Source organism: Hirundo rustica, chromosome 1, assembly GCF_015227805.2.
Source record: "Hirundo rustica isolate bHirRus1 chromosome 1, bHirRus1.pri.v3, whole genome shotgun sequence".
Classification (NCBI taxonomy): Eukaryota; Metazoa; Chordata; class Aves; order Passeriformes; family Hirundinidae; genus Hirundo; species Hirundo rustica.
The window spans coordinates 48,907,606-48,922,596 of NC_053450.1; the positions used below are offsets into that span (position 1 = coordinate 48,907,606).

Below are 14,991 nucleotides of genomic sequence, written 5' to 3' on the forward strand. Positions count from 1 at the left end.
GCTCTTCTCTCATCTACCCAACCAATCTCATCACACAAAGTGGTTAAACATGATTTCTTCTCCTCACTATACTGACAGATCCAAATCAACATCTTGTCTTTCATATTTGAAAGTTATTCTAGCTCTTCTTTTCAATCTCCTCCAATCTAAGCTTTTGTTTTTTCTTCCGATGTCTACAATACACTTACTAATAGCTGCACATCTTCTAATGGAGACGTCCCTAAAACAACTAACAATCTCACAGCACTGCTTAACAAACTACTTATTCCAGCCAGGCACTGCAATAACAATGCTTCTTTTTTTCCTCCACAAATGTATGTAAGCTAGTAGCAATGTTGTTGCAGCTGTAATGGCCTAATGACCTCAGAGAAGCAAGGAAAACACCCTCCTCCCTGCCCCCAAATATACTCACTACTTACTACCATGCCTGTAAGAATTTTTCTCTCCTTTAATATGAGTATTCTGTTAACAGCTTCCTTTCTACACATTTAAAATAATAACCACACTTTGTCAGGCTCTTGACAGGAATAACTTATTTTCTCAGATTTCCCAGCCTCCCTGAAAAAGAAACATGAGAAATTTCAGGGAGCATCTTCTCTGCATGTTTTTGTCCTCACTTTTTTTCATCCTCTCCCTTCCCTTCAGAAGCGCAGTGAAGAAATACCAGGGCAAAAATTTTGCTTAGGAAAGGTCCATCCTTACACTATCAAGAGAGAAAGAGAGCACAGCACTAAACCCTGCACTCAAGTGATGGTGTACCTAGAAGGTAAGCATCCTTTCAACCTCCACTAAAACTAAAAATGCATCAAAAATTTTGGTCAGCAAAGAAGTGGTGCAATTTTCATAAATTCTGTCCACTTTTCAACAATTCCAGGTAACGGATAATCCAAGTAGCTGGCTTGGCTAAATGGCAGCTCAGCTCTGCAGGCACTACAGTAATGACAGGCTACAGTTGTGGTTTTACACTGTATTATACATTCAACTAAGTGTTTCAAACACACGCTGTGGCAATAAATGGAAGTGGAAGAGCAGATTACAACATAAATCCTGTATTCTTTCACCAATTTAGCAATGTACTGCCAAAAAGGAGCCCATTTTAAAAGCAGTGTTGTACATTCAGCCAGGACACGTCCGCTACAGTTCCAACAGACCACAGACAATTGTCTGACAACCACTTCTGGGGTACTAATGCTCTCTGCAGCCCTGTGACTGACTAAAATATTTTGAACAAATTTTGATGTAATCCCAATCAGATTATAACAATTTTCAAGCAGCTGATGCTCTGGGCCAATGCTAGTTGACAGAACCCATTTAAAAACTCTTTCACACCCGTACAAAGTTAAATCAAGTTGGCACTCTCTCTGGTAGACAATTGTCTCCTTAAAGTATGAGCACTATTCATCCAAGTGAATTGCTGCATTAAGGGGGCAGTTGGCTGGCATGGGGAGGACTGGACTGATTGACAGTGCATCTTAGTCACAAAGAAGTTGCAGCAAGAGTTTCTAAAAACCAAAAAGCAGTTAGGACGGTGAATAGATGAAGCAGACTGAAGACACAAAAGTACAGGATGTATCCAGGAAGATGCCGGTGCTTCAATAAGCTTCCTAACTATGACTAATCTTAAAACAGTTCTCGCGTCTTGTTTTGTAAATTTAGCATCTCAAGCGTTTCAGAGAATTTCAGTTTACTACTTAACCCCTTAACACCAGCTAAATATTGCATCAACAGTTATTTGTGGAGGGGTTTTTTCCCAGAGCTATGTGTGCTCAACAGCTAAGAGCTCTGCGAAGCTTCCTAGGGAGTGGATTTTATACCACCTCTGAACGTTAATAAAGAAACGTGTGGCAGCATTTAAGGGCTCATTCTTAACTTATTCTAAGGAGATTATAATACTCCCAGCCCCGTTCCCCTTGTGAAATTTAAAAGAGGAAGTACAAGAAACCCATACAGAAAGTGCTTAGGTCATAGTAATCACAGACAGTTGAATTAATTCATGATTCCAACAGATACCAGAAGCACTGGAAGAAAAACTTGATACGAAAGACTGCAAATCATACATTTTACAAGAAGTATAGCAGAGTTATTAACATAGGTAATCACTACATTTGAGCTCATTTGTAAAATATTATTTTGTCATCATTTGCGTACACAAAACAGATACCGTTGTGTAAAGCATTAGCGGAAAATGCCCCAGGCACTACTGTCTACCGTGGAACTCAATAGGATTACTCCAGACACCACCAGCAAACACATAGGATAACATCCAGTTCAGTTTTCAGTCTAAGCGAATTATCCAAAAGCCACTCTGGATGCTAGCCTGAGGCTGAAAATATAAACAAGGCTCCCCAAACCTCACACAACTTGTCAGATAAAGCCTAGACTTAATCAGCAATTTAAACAAATTTCTTTCATCTGTTTAAGGATAAACTAAGGATAAACTCCTCAAAAGTTTGCTTAACATTTACCAAGTGGTTTTCTCATGATAATTCTTATGCCACACAAAGAGCTTCATAAAGGGATTCTAGTTTCTGTAAAATATTTGCAGTCAAGGTTAAGTGATACGTTATTCACTGCTCAATGCAATGAACTAACATAACCACAATCTAATTGAAAAAGGGCAAAAATCTTTGATTCAACTGCTAAATTAACCTAGCTGTTTGAGCTAATAGATCCAATTTCACTGCCTGTTAAGGCAGGCAACACTTTTTTTGTCTTCATTTTATACTCTAATGAAGTCTACTTCAATAGAATTGCCTCCACTTATCCCAGAGGACGATTAAGTCCTTTTGTGCAAAGCTAATCCAGCTCTCCCTGAAGTCAAGGGGAATTTTGCACTTGACTTCAGTGTGAAAAAGGATCACATCCTAGAATAGCAGCACTAAAATATCCAAATAAAAACAGGTTCAGATTTTCCAGTTCCTAATTAGCCAAAAAATGCCCCAGACAAACAAGCTACCTTGAAACAAACCTTTTAAAAAGGAAAAAAAAAGTCTAATTTCCATTTCAGTTTAAAGGATGTGAGAAGTTATTTTACATGGCAATATTTTTAAAGAGAATGATCCTATTCAGATATTCTGACTGTAAAACTGTACCATCTGCATCTGCTTTGGCTTTTGGTTTCAGGGAAACTCAAGGGAAAAGTAAAAATCCAGCAAATCTAGGAAATATTTTAAGGGAAGCAACAGTTTACTGGTATGGTTTCCAAGACGTAGAAATCCTGCAGCACTAACACTTGCAAACTTTTCAATTTTCCATTAGAGCAATCAGGGTTTCCTCAAGAACTTCTTAGGCTGTGATATATCAACAGCATCAGAAGTTTTGCAGGTTACTCTGTTGGCCTAAATATGATCTGATTCCATTACATAAATTACCTGGTTACCTGGCTACACTGTACTCTACATAATGCAGTAAACAATGTTTACTTCTAACTATTGGTATAACAGCAAAAATAGAGTACAACAGACCTATGAAGCCAAATTAAGTCATATGCTGACTGACCACACATCATATATAGTTACAATATTAAGTTACCCTTCTGCTGACATTTCTTTAATATTTAAAGTGGAGAAATAATTTTTTTAACCAAAGTTTCTATAAATTTACACAGATTTACTTTTAGGATAACCTATACTGAATTTTAAAAAGTATTCAAACTATGCTGTTAGTCACCAAAACTTTAAACAAATTTAAATAACCAAACTGGCAGAGCTAATTCATAACCACCTGAAATCAGAATTTGAATACCCGAATACCTAAAGTAACATAAGCTGTTGCAAGTGTAAAGAATATTCCACCCCTCAATGTTATTTAGATACCAATCGACTACAATTTTAGAAACGTTCAGGGAAGACAAGGTTAAATGACAGGAGAGATTTTTTTTGTTTCTATTTTCAAAGAAAATAAAAACTTGGAAGTATGAGATCTATCCATTCTAACACCTTAGAGGTTGTGGTGACCAAAAATGATCCACAAACTAAAGCTAATATTTTCTTTTGTAAATAAATCGATCAGATTTAAAGCAAAATGTGGTGTGCACCAGAATTATTGCCCTCTATATCCTTATCTAGGAAGCAACATATTCACTTGTACTTTAAAATGTAACACTGGTTATTTATATGAAATTCAATTAGAATTTTCATTCAAATGCCATTGAACACAAATTAGGGAAGAAATAAAAATGTCTTGCATAGAAATTGCACTTTCAGTGTTTCAATAATTATGTGTATAGCTTAAGAGATTTATTAAGACACTTTATTGTTACATTAAATATATACATAGAAAATCCATGCCCCTGGCAAAAAGCTAACAGGATTAGTGTAAACCTAATATGTAGAGTCAATATATTTTACCAACTAGGAAGGATCAACCTCTTTCTTTGGGAAAAGGACGAAGAAGTCCAAATGTAAATCTGAGGTAAAACAGTAATTTAAAATAACCATACGAAATAAAAGTATCATGCTTGTTAATGTAAGTCATGTATTAACTTGGCTATGATATCACCACGTATGCACCAGATTTAAACAGTATTCTGATGATATGTCAGACCTAAGCAAAAGGGAAGGGGAGGTAATCAAAGAGCCCCAGATTTAATAACCAATGCAAATGAATTCCGGAATATTTAAATACACCTACTACGCAAGAACAAGTCAAACGTTTCCAGGGAAATAATTTTTCATCTATAAACTAACACTTGTCTCATTTTACGTATATCAGGATAGCCTGAATCAATCAGTTCTATGGTTTCTACAGTGTACAAGCTAAGAAATAATTCCTAAAATGAAAAAGATTGATATTTTTAGCAAATTACATAATGTGCAATTATTCAGCAAGATATTTTGAAAGCTTATCACTGTAAATAGCCTCAATCACTATGATTTATGAATTGTGCTTTAAGTGTGTAGCTGTACTTAAAATACAGTACAGAATTGTACTTGAAAGTTAAAAAAAGGTACTCATATTACTACTGCATCCTAGCCTCTAAAGCCATACACAGTTAGTATTTAATTTTTGTGTGTTCTGAAGCTGAAAAGTTTGCTCTCTCACTTAGAACCACAGAAAAACAACAACAAAAAGCAACAAACAAACAAAAAACCTTAAAACTCACCGAACAAAAACATAACCCTTTTTTCCCCCACCAACTACAAAATTTTAATACAATGCCTTCTTCTCAAGCTTGAGAAAACAAATGTTAGTCAAGAAAATTTCCCCAAATGACTAGTAGTAACATGTCAGGGATTATCCTTGTTTTCCCTTCTCTTTTCTTCATCAGTAATTGTTTTCAAAAGGAAGAGTATTTTGCTCTATGCTCCAAGTGTTCCTGAATACAATATTTAACTTTACTATGAAAACAGAATTCAACTTGGCTGTCTACAGTGAGACTAATATACTTTTTCTCTCCCCAGTGAATCTTTTCAGTTAGATAGGGATGAGCTAATGTGGCCAATGCTATTATAGCATTTAATCATCCATTAAACAAATATTTAACACCAGTATCAGCTAAACAAACCCATCCCCTCTTTGCTTTAAGGGCTTTGTCATTCTATAACGCAACTTCTATTCTAAAATATATGGCGGGAGAATTCCAAAAAGAAAAAAACTAAGAACATACTTCAGCAAAAATGCTGAAGTATCACATGTCTCAGAAGCCAGAGAGCACACCTAAATTTTAAGACATTGCTGCTGGAAAAAAACCCGAATACTTTTTATTTAGAACAGGCAGAATGAGAAGTGTCATCTGTTGCTTAAAGAACCCACGCTGAAAATTAGCCTCTAACTAAACTTCCAAGAACTTTTACTTGAGACATTAAAAATTTATCTGGAATGGATTGAAAAAAAAAATTTTTAAAAATCAAGACAACAGATACTTGCCTAGATAGACTTGCAGTCTGATTTATAACAACTGCTCTTTCAGTAAGCTTCAGTTAAAGAATATGCGCATCAAAGAGAGGCTCTATTCAGATTTAGGATGAAAAACCCCAAACCATCCAGAAAAGGACAAGTCTTTTGTCCCCATTCAGTAAGGGACAGCCTTCTTTTAAGAATGATACACAACTCACCTGGGCTGGTCATCACACAGAGCAGAGAATGGTCTTTGCCCTGCAGAACTTATTTAAGCCTTGCATAAATTTGTATTAGGAAAAAGAAGACAAAAATCTGTATTTTCACATTCACCTGTCACTGAAATATTGCAGGATTTGCTATTAGGAGAGGTCACCTATGAGGTCATAAGATGCATTACTAAGTATGTTCCCAGGTTCATCAGAGCATCGCTACAAGTTCACATCTCTAAGGAAACGTGGAGTATTTCAACTGAACTACTGCAACTGGAGCTGGTCACAAATGATAAATACTAGGCATCAACAAAACACTATGAGATGCAAAATGTTCTGCTGGTATGTTCTGTTTTCAGCTCAAGAAGTATAGGAAGAAAGACACAAACCACTTGCTTTTATCACCACAAGCTTTCCTCCCATTTCACCTCACCCTTGCTTAGTCTTCACATGAATATAAATGCCGCGTCTTTACAGATTTTTAAAACACAAACTTTGCTACTAGGTTTGGTGCAGATCTGTAATTTTCAAGGTGTCTGGAGACCCCTGTTTAATACAGATTTCAGACCTAAACGTCATACTTAACTGTGTTTCTCACAGACGAAGTCTGATCAACTTCTAACTGAAGCACTACATATTTTTTCTGTTAATATTCTTCTGAAGACCTCAGTTTGGGAATCAGTAATGTAAGGTTTTTATCTCAAACTGCAGACCGCCGGAAAAACAGATCAAAATCAAGGTAAAGAAAGGAGATACAAGCGCACTAAAAAGATGTATAACTAATCATAGCGATTTGTTTTAAACACTTTACAATGAAATACAGAACTTTTGTATTTACTTTTAAATTTCCTCCCTCAACCTCAGCTTTGATAATGTTTTCTTTCCTAAGTCTGGCAAACAAATGCTAGTTTCAGATAAATATGCACTTCAAAACCAAGAATATTTTCTAGACAGTAATTTGCTATTCATTTTTCAGTGGAGCATACTTAGACCAAAACCTTAAAAGTGTTGTTCCTCTGTGAGGCACATGTTAAGCTAAGCCTATTGAGAGGCCAGCTTTTATGAATTAGACCAGAAGTCCATCAAACCCCAACACCTCTGAATCAGACCAGAGGTTCACCACAGACCCCCACCATCTGAAATGCTGGGCAATACTGGATGCTCAGGAAGGCAGCCTAAGAATTAGGAAAGCTTGTGGCCATCCTGTTACTGGTGCAGCTTCTGGACTTTGGGGTAATATTACTGGCAAAATAAAGTATTTATGTTGAACAGGCTGAGCTGGTAAAAATCAACCAGAAACAGGAAGGGTATGTAAAGAAAGAGAAGGACTTTGGAAGGTTCTTCTACTCTTCTGTGGTTACAAGTGTCAGTCATGATTTTAGTTTCCAATAAAATACTCCTGAAAAGCAAGAAGATACACATAACAACTGAGATCTGTTTTTTCCCTTGTCACACTTTTGGCATAAATATTAATGTTGTTATCTAACCATATTTAAAATAACTTATTAAAACTGGATTGCTCACTATTAATTTGTTTTAAGTCTCCCTTTGCTGGCTGACTGCCAAAACAGTTATAATGCTACACAATTGCAATACACAAGAGATCCATAGCACCCTCTAATTACTCTTTAAATACCCGCACGAGCCCTGCCTTTTCTTAAAATTGTGAGGCCATTAGGTAGGGTTGAAAATTTCAAAACCTTTAGCCCAGACACTTTATTTCTGAAGTTTGCATGCACCATCAAAATGTTTGGCTGAACTCCGGGCAAACATTTGGAACACCAACACCATCCTCCACTCTGACCCTTCTTTTCTATGGGGCTGTCAGTCCTGGGAAGCACACCTGAGGCCTGACTGCATTTATACTCCATAATTCACATCATGAATAAAACACTACTACTGCCTCAGTTTTGCAACACTAGAGAGTGCTTTGGGCATGTGCAAAGGAATTTAACCCTGCCAAATCAAACTCCTCCAATATGAAGGCTGAGTTTAAATGTGTGATTGATGCCACAAAATTCTCCAGCAAGTTTCTCCAAAACAAAGTTAAAAAGCCCTGATCTACAAAGATTTACTTCACACAGTGAAGCGTGTTTACTCACTTCACTGAATTAAATAAAGTTATTCACTCTTGTAAGCTGGTCTAGATAATCCTAAAATTTCAACTAAAAGGGTTCATCACTTCTGAAGAACATTTATTTATCTCAGATTTCTCTAGACTTCTGGTGTGAAAAAAGCCACAGAAACATCTTAAGCCATAGAAGTTTTTCATCTCCCTGAAGTGACAAGTCAAAAGACAAATTATTTAATGTTCAGTAGCACCATCAGAATTCAAAATTTACAGAAACATTTAAGATACAGGTGCAGTCAATATTAATACTTATTAAAGTCTCATGTAACACTACTACAAAAGCACTTGCCTTCCAAAAATACAAATATAAAATACAGCCAGGTTAGCAAAAAAAGATATCAAATTCCCTACTCAACAACTAACAGTGTTTAAGAAGCTAAAATACAAATTATTCCTATTCCAGTCTGAGGTTTTACTTCCTCAACCATGCCCTATAACATGACCTAATACTACAGTCAAGAAAAATTGAAACAAAACCCCAGTCTCGGTCAACACAGCCCTAAATGCAGTTAGTGATGATCTCTACAGCAGTATCCCACTGAGCTGTGGGGCTCGGATACAAGCCAGGGCTAGCCAGAAGTCCAGCTCGAGGGCTTGATTTCAGCTGTGCATGGCTTTGGCCCACTGACTTACAGGACACAGCATGAAACTCAGTGCTCTGTGCAGTGCCTATCCAAAATGACAACAGAGAATGTTTCCTATCCTATTTCCAGCTACCCTTTACATTTTCAAAGAATATGTGTTTAAATCTAAAGGGAACAAAACTCATGCATAAGTAAGAGTGTTTACTTACTCAATTTATAGCATTAAAGTTATTATCATCTTGATCTCTGATCCTGCAATCAGCCGTGCGTGTTAATTTTACCTAAGGGTGCAGTCCTACTCATTCCAATGACTTATTTTGGTGCCAGTCTCTGTTTTGATGCACTGGCACCATCAAGGAAAAAACCCCGTAAGTGCAAAAGGCAGTAAGAATGACCTCTTATAACCTAAAATTAAACTTGTTCTACAATTAGTTGACAGCCATCTTTTCAATATTACTTTTCCCCTACTAAACTCAACATACACATGGGAAGTCGTCCAGGTTTACCTTCAAAACCTGGCAACTGGTCATACAATCTGGAACCCTACAGCTCTAATCATTGGTACAAATCCATGCAGCCAAGGACTGTAGTGATTGAAAGAAGTTCCCATATGGCAACTGTAAAGCAGTTTGTATTCTGGAAAATGATAAAAAATAGTGGTTACCACATCATAAAATCTATCACTATAAAACTGCCTCCTATTGGCACTCTCACGGAGAGCATAAATCCTGAGACTGAGTTATTTATTTGCATTTGGAGGTGGTTCCTCCAAGACCCAAAAAACTAACCCATTCTGTTACAGTAGCTGGAGACACTGCAGTTCTCCCTCATGGATCAATCTGTTCCATCAACAGGCACAGGACTTTCAGAACTAGAAGCCTGAAACCTTTCAGGAGGACTTCACAGAAACCACAAACTGTGTATGCATGCACGGAAGGTGTCCTACCTGAAAAAGGCTGCTTGATGCCATACAGTAGAATAATGATGTGTTCCTAAAGTCATTTTTGCGTTAGTACTGACACCAATTTTTAAACTAACATCAAGGTATCTTACTCAAACTGCGATCAAACTATGCAGCAAAACAGTTGGATGTGAGTAGGGAATATGGATGAAAGAACGCATTTCTTTTAACATTAACGCATTTCATGTTCTGAACACAAGGAACTATTGAAAATACACAGCTTTTGTCCACAGGTAGCTCTATGGAAAAGTAAAACTATGCAGCCAGTTTGTTCATAAAGTAAACTTTGACCACATAATCTCACATGTGCCACACCGCAGACCTTCACATCGCTGTCACATGATGGCCGTGATTTATCAGAACGAACAGAGTGACAATTTCATTCTTCAGGAGCTGCAGAAGTGCACGAAGCTCAAAATAAAGAGCATCTCTTTGGTGCAGAAGAATAGTTCTTTGCTCTGTCAAATGAATATTGATAGAAACCCCCAAATTGTGAAGTTTTTCAATAATTTCATTACACAGTATGCAGCACAACAAAAACGTATTGAGTATTTTTCCAGCTATTTCAAAATAATGCAGCATTTTAAGTATATTTTCAATTTCATTCATTCGTTTTGCAGCCAAAGAAGTGTTGTTGAGTAACAAACATTTCCATGAAAATCTCTCTTTATAATACAAAATAGAGATTAAAGCTACCTTGGGCTCACCAGTTTCATTCCAGATAGTATGGTACTGGGGTCCAGACATTAAATAATTCCTGAAAACTAGACCAGTAGCTCTGCAAGCGGCAAAACCAGGAAGGCTCCATTTCCTGCATCAACTTCCAGCCTGAGGTAAGCGTTGCTGTGAACTCTGGTGTGCAGGTTAAAAGTTCCATTCTACCTAGCTTCCTTACTTAGAGAAATTTTTTTGAAACCGCTCACCTGGGAAGCCTCTGCTGCCAAATTTATTTGAAATGTTCTAAGAGCCAGAAGACTTATTAGAGAGACTAAAGGCACACAGAGATTATAGTTCTATTTGAGCTGCACCTGTTAAAGAAAGCAAGCTAACAAAGCACTTGGAATAATTAATTACTGGCAATTGCTGCTACTAACTACTGTCACACCTAGTACCACTGGATCTTTTTCTTTGAAATGCAGCAGAAGCAGAGTGCCCATGCTGCTGCTGTCTCTGTTGCCATTACAGATGCTACCTTGTCCCGAAATTAATTGCAACACCCTGGCTGTGCAAAACACACACATAGTCTCCATTCTATGCATGTGCTCAGTAGGAACCTCCTACAACTCAATGTACAGATACACGTCAGAAATAAGAGTGGAAGTGCAAGGTCTTGTTGTTTGGAAAGGAAACGCTCTTCCGTGAAGCCTACAAAAACATGATTATGGCTGAACTGTACTAACTACCAACAGAGGTACTGCAAAGGTAACTGACAAGGCAATTTTATCCCTCTTCAAGGTCTTACTTTCCAAACAGGAAAGAAAAAGACTCTGAAATAAACTTTTGTATCTGGCTCCCCTAAATAAAGATCAATTTCTCTTGCAAAATTTGCCTGAAATATCATTCAGCTGTCTATGAATTATTAAGTGAAAACCAATACACTTTCTTTGTCAACATGGTCCAAGTTTCAAAACTGCTTTTGGAACGTTCTGTTACTTTACGTAAACACAAACATCTAATTTTTAATTAATGACCAGTCTCTGCCTAGGGTTAAATCCAGCACATACACCTAACACACCTTAACACGAGCTTCAGAAATATTTCTGTCCTAGTTTTCCCGCTGCCAAGTGGACAATACCCAAAGGCACACACAACACACCTAGAACCCCATATATCAATATAATAAATAACCATATCATAAACTTCACATATTTGTAATACTGAATATTGAAGGAGTCTCGCTAGCCCCTGGCCTGAGCACACAACTTTAAGCACATCAAGCCTGTGTGTGTCCACACAGAGCAGAAAGTTATGTGCAGACTCCGCAGGAACAGAGGCCTGTACGTCCAGCATATTTTTTTTTTTTTTTAAACTGTAAGGAAGACAAGGAGCCTTGATGAAGTGTGATGATTGAACATTTAAATTAATGACTCAGAAATGTAAAGCGGTCGTGTCCCAGACTCTATAATGGGATAAAAACCAGAACTAATAGGGCGGGGGAAAAGAAAAATTAATAGAAGATTAAACCGCGCGGACCAACCTACAGGCGACTCCTGAATTTTGCCCTTTTACATCCTCCGGCCCCGCGCCGGGAGCGGCTCACGCCGAGCACCAGCCCGGGCGGTGAACGCCGCCACCGCGGGGGACGAGCAGCCGCCCCGCAGCGCCCGCGGCAGCCGGGCGGGCAGGGGCCGGGGGGGAACCGGGCCAAGCGGGGGTCACGGGGCCCTCCCCCACAAACTTACTCCCCGCAGCCCGCTCCACGCAGCCCGCCCAGCCCAGCCCAGCCCGGCTCCCGCCCGCCCGTCCGACCCCTCGGCCCCGCGGCCAGGGGCTCGGGCCCGGGAGAAAGTTGCCGAGAAAGTTTCTGCGGAGGAGAAGGGACCGGGGGTGCGGGACGCCCCCCGCCCCCGGGGCGCGGCGGCGGGGCGAGGCCGGGGGCGGGCGGCCGGGGCCTAGCGCCTCCATCTCCGCCGCCATCGCGGCCGCCGCTCCCGTGGGGCGGCGGAGCGGGGACGCGGCCGGGGCCTCACCTGCCTCTCCTCGGCGTGGCGGGTGGGAGAAGGAGGGGGGGAGGGAAGGAAGCGGGGGCCCCCCCCGCTCCTCCCGGAGCCGCGGCGACCCGGGGAGGGAAGCGGGGAGGAGGGGAAGGGAGGAGGGACGAGGAGGAGGGAGCCGAGCGCTCCGGTGCGTGCGGGGAGCTGGAGCCTCGCTGCGGGAGGAGGAGGAGGAGGAGGAGGAGGAGGAGACTCCCCGCCCCTATGGCCGGGATCTCCGGTGGGCACCGCGGCTCCTCCTCCGCACCGTGTTTCCCTCCATGCGCTCCGGGCCGGGATCGCCGCGCCTCCCGGCCGGGGCAGCACCCCCGCGCCCGAACCAGAGGCCGCGGGGAGGAGCTGGGCGGCCCCCGCGGAGCCGGGCTGGCGGCGGCGGTCCCTCCTCCGCGCCGCTGCGCACCGAAACAACATGGTGGAGGCGTGCGGGGCGGCGCGGGGGCGGCGGGGAGGGAGCCGGGGCTTGCCCTGCCCCGCGGCCGCCTACTCCCGGCCTTGGGTGGCGGGGAGCCCGGTCGGGGTAGATCCGGCGGAGCTGCTTCTCCCGCCGTGCCGTGCCGTGCCGTGCCGTGCCGGGCTGGGTCAGCTCGGTGAGCCTCTCTTGCCAGAGAAGCTGAACGCGAAAGATTCCGGCAGCGGAGCCCTTCGGCGTGGTGCGTGAAAAGCGAACAAAAATAACTTTTAAAACTCCTCGCCTAGGCATCTTCAGGTGGGCCACGGCTTAGGCTCGGTACATATGATTGCCTGTGGGTCAGACAGAAGCAAGATGGCCCGCCGGCAGTGCGGGTGCTGCAGCGGCCGGCGGGGAGCCGCGCCGGCAGCTCGGGGGCGCCCAGAGCGACGGCACGGAACAGACCTGTGCCGAACACCGAGCAAACAACGAGCCCGTAAATTAAGCATCCGTAACTCCGGGGAATCTTACGTTACGGGGTTCCCACTAATCGCGGTTCCATAAGTCAGTGCTTCGTATTTTAAGAAATAAAAAAATCGGTTTTGTGTCAAGGAGGGCTTCATGGAAAAAGGTGGCTCAGGTGCATCTAGCCTTCAGAACTGCAGACTGCAGGGAGGAGCGAAAGAACAGAAAAAAAATGAACCTAAAGAGCCAAAATTAATGGCATTTACGTGGGCAAATCGGCGGTTCTCATTCAGCATTATCTTTTATTGTGTCCAGCTCTCTAGTAGCCAAATTTACATATCTCCCTGCTTTATTTTCTGTAAAGCGTGATCATAAGGCAGTAATTGTATTGATCACTAAGGATAACCTAATAATAATTTATTCTTAAGAAAAATAATTGAGTCAGGATGTCCAGTTTATTTTGCAGAAAAGGCTGCAGAGTAAAGCCGTTTGTATTTTTGAATTTCAGATAAAGTTGAATGTATTTGCTTTTAGAGGACCGTAGATACACTTAAACAGTGATCAAAATAAAAAAAACCCAGAAGTGTTCTAGATTTGGAGAACTCAATACCTTAAATTGTTCTCATGTAACCCTCTTAGAGTGATGGAGTTTATATTTTCCTGTTCAGTCAGAAATCTAACTCGCATTTTACAGAATTGATTTTTAATTTAAAAAACAATGGTGAGTTTTACAAATTGACCTTGGCAGTAGATTACTTAACAGTTTGCAGACTCGTTGAAGCTCTAGCTGTGCCACAGCTTCACAGCTCCAACTGGGCTCATGGTAGTCTTGAGTGAGAACAAGGTTTGAGCTCCAGTATCATTTGTGGGGTTTTGTATACACAGACAAGTGTTGCTGATTGGTTAATTTTATGGCACAATGGTAAAATGCATGTCTGAAAAACACAAGACCTAGTTGTGTTATCATCTTCGTTACATTTCAAAATGACTCACTAAAGAAATTTTTAGGCATTGGGCTAAAGCTTCGTAGTTAGAGACATACTGGCTCTTGCCAGCTGTCGCTGTAATTTGATTTCTGGGTTTCAGGTTCGGTGTTGATGGATGGGATTATAGAGTAGTCCTTTCTCATGGCACCTGGCGATGCCTGTGTGATACTGAAATGTTTGTTGGGATTGTCAGTTCATCACACCTCTCCTGTTGCTTTCTCTCCTAAAGACCAACGTAAGGAATGATTTGGTAGGTTTCTGAAAGGCTGAGCTATTAACTGGCTGAGCTATTCCTCTACTTGCTGTTTTACGTGTATATGTGCTATTGGCTGCCACAGACAGTACTGGGGCTGTACCAGTGATTGACTCGGTCGGTAGTGCAGAGACTGTCACGCTTAATTTCAAGCACAGTGTGATTAAAATAGCAGAGCAGTTGGGGAGAAGACGAGCTGACCAGTCCCATAGCTGAGAGTAAGCTCAGACTCACACCATGTGGGTGTGACAGAATAGATGAGGGTTTGAGTTGGGAGTCTTGGAGGCTAGACATGCTTTCATTGCAGTGGAAAAATTGGCTGCTTCTTAAATTGTCATGCACTTGTCACTGATAGTTTGAGTGTGCCTCACAGTGTGCCTTTTATAAGGAAATGTTGAGCAGGTGACTTAAAGCAAATTAACTGTTAGTGGTTCAGCCTGGTTAATCCTGCACAGGATG

At 41.1% G+C, this 14,991-nt stretch overlaps 1 protein-coding gene across 1 annotated transcript in view; it reads right to left on the bottom strand.

Annotated features, from left to right (window-relative positions):
• YES1 (YES proto-oncogene 1, Src family tyrosine kinase) overlaps positions 1-12,756 on the bottom strand; it is a 50,382-nt gene extending 37,626 nt beyond the window's left edge. Inside the window, exon 1 of the mRNA XM_040060371.2 lies at positions 12,417-12,756. The gene's annotated coding sequence lies outside the window, so the exon portion shown is untranslated. The remainder of the gene's footprint in view (positions 1-12,416) is intronic.
• Between the last annotated feature and the right edge of the window lie 2,235 nt (positions 12,757-14,991).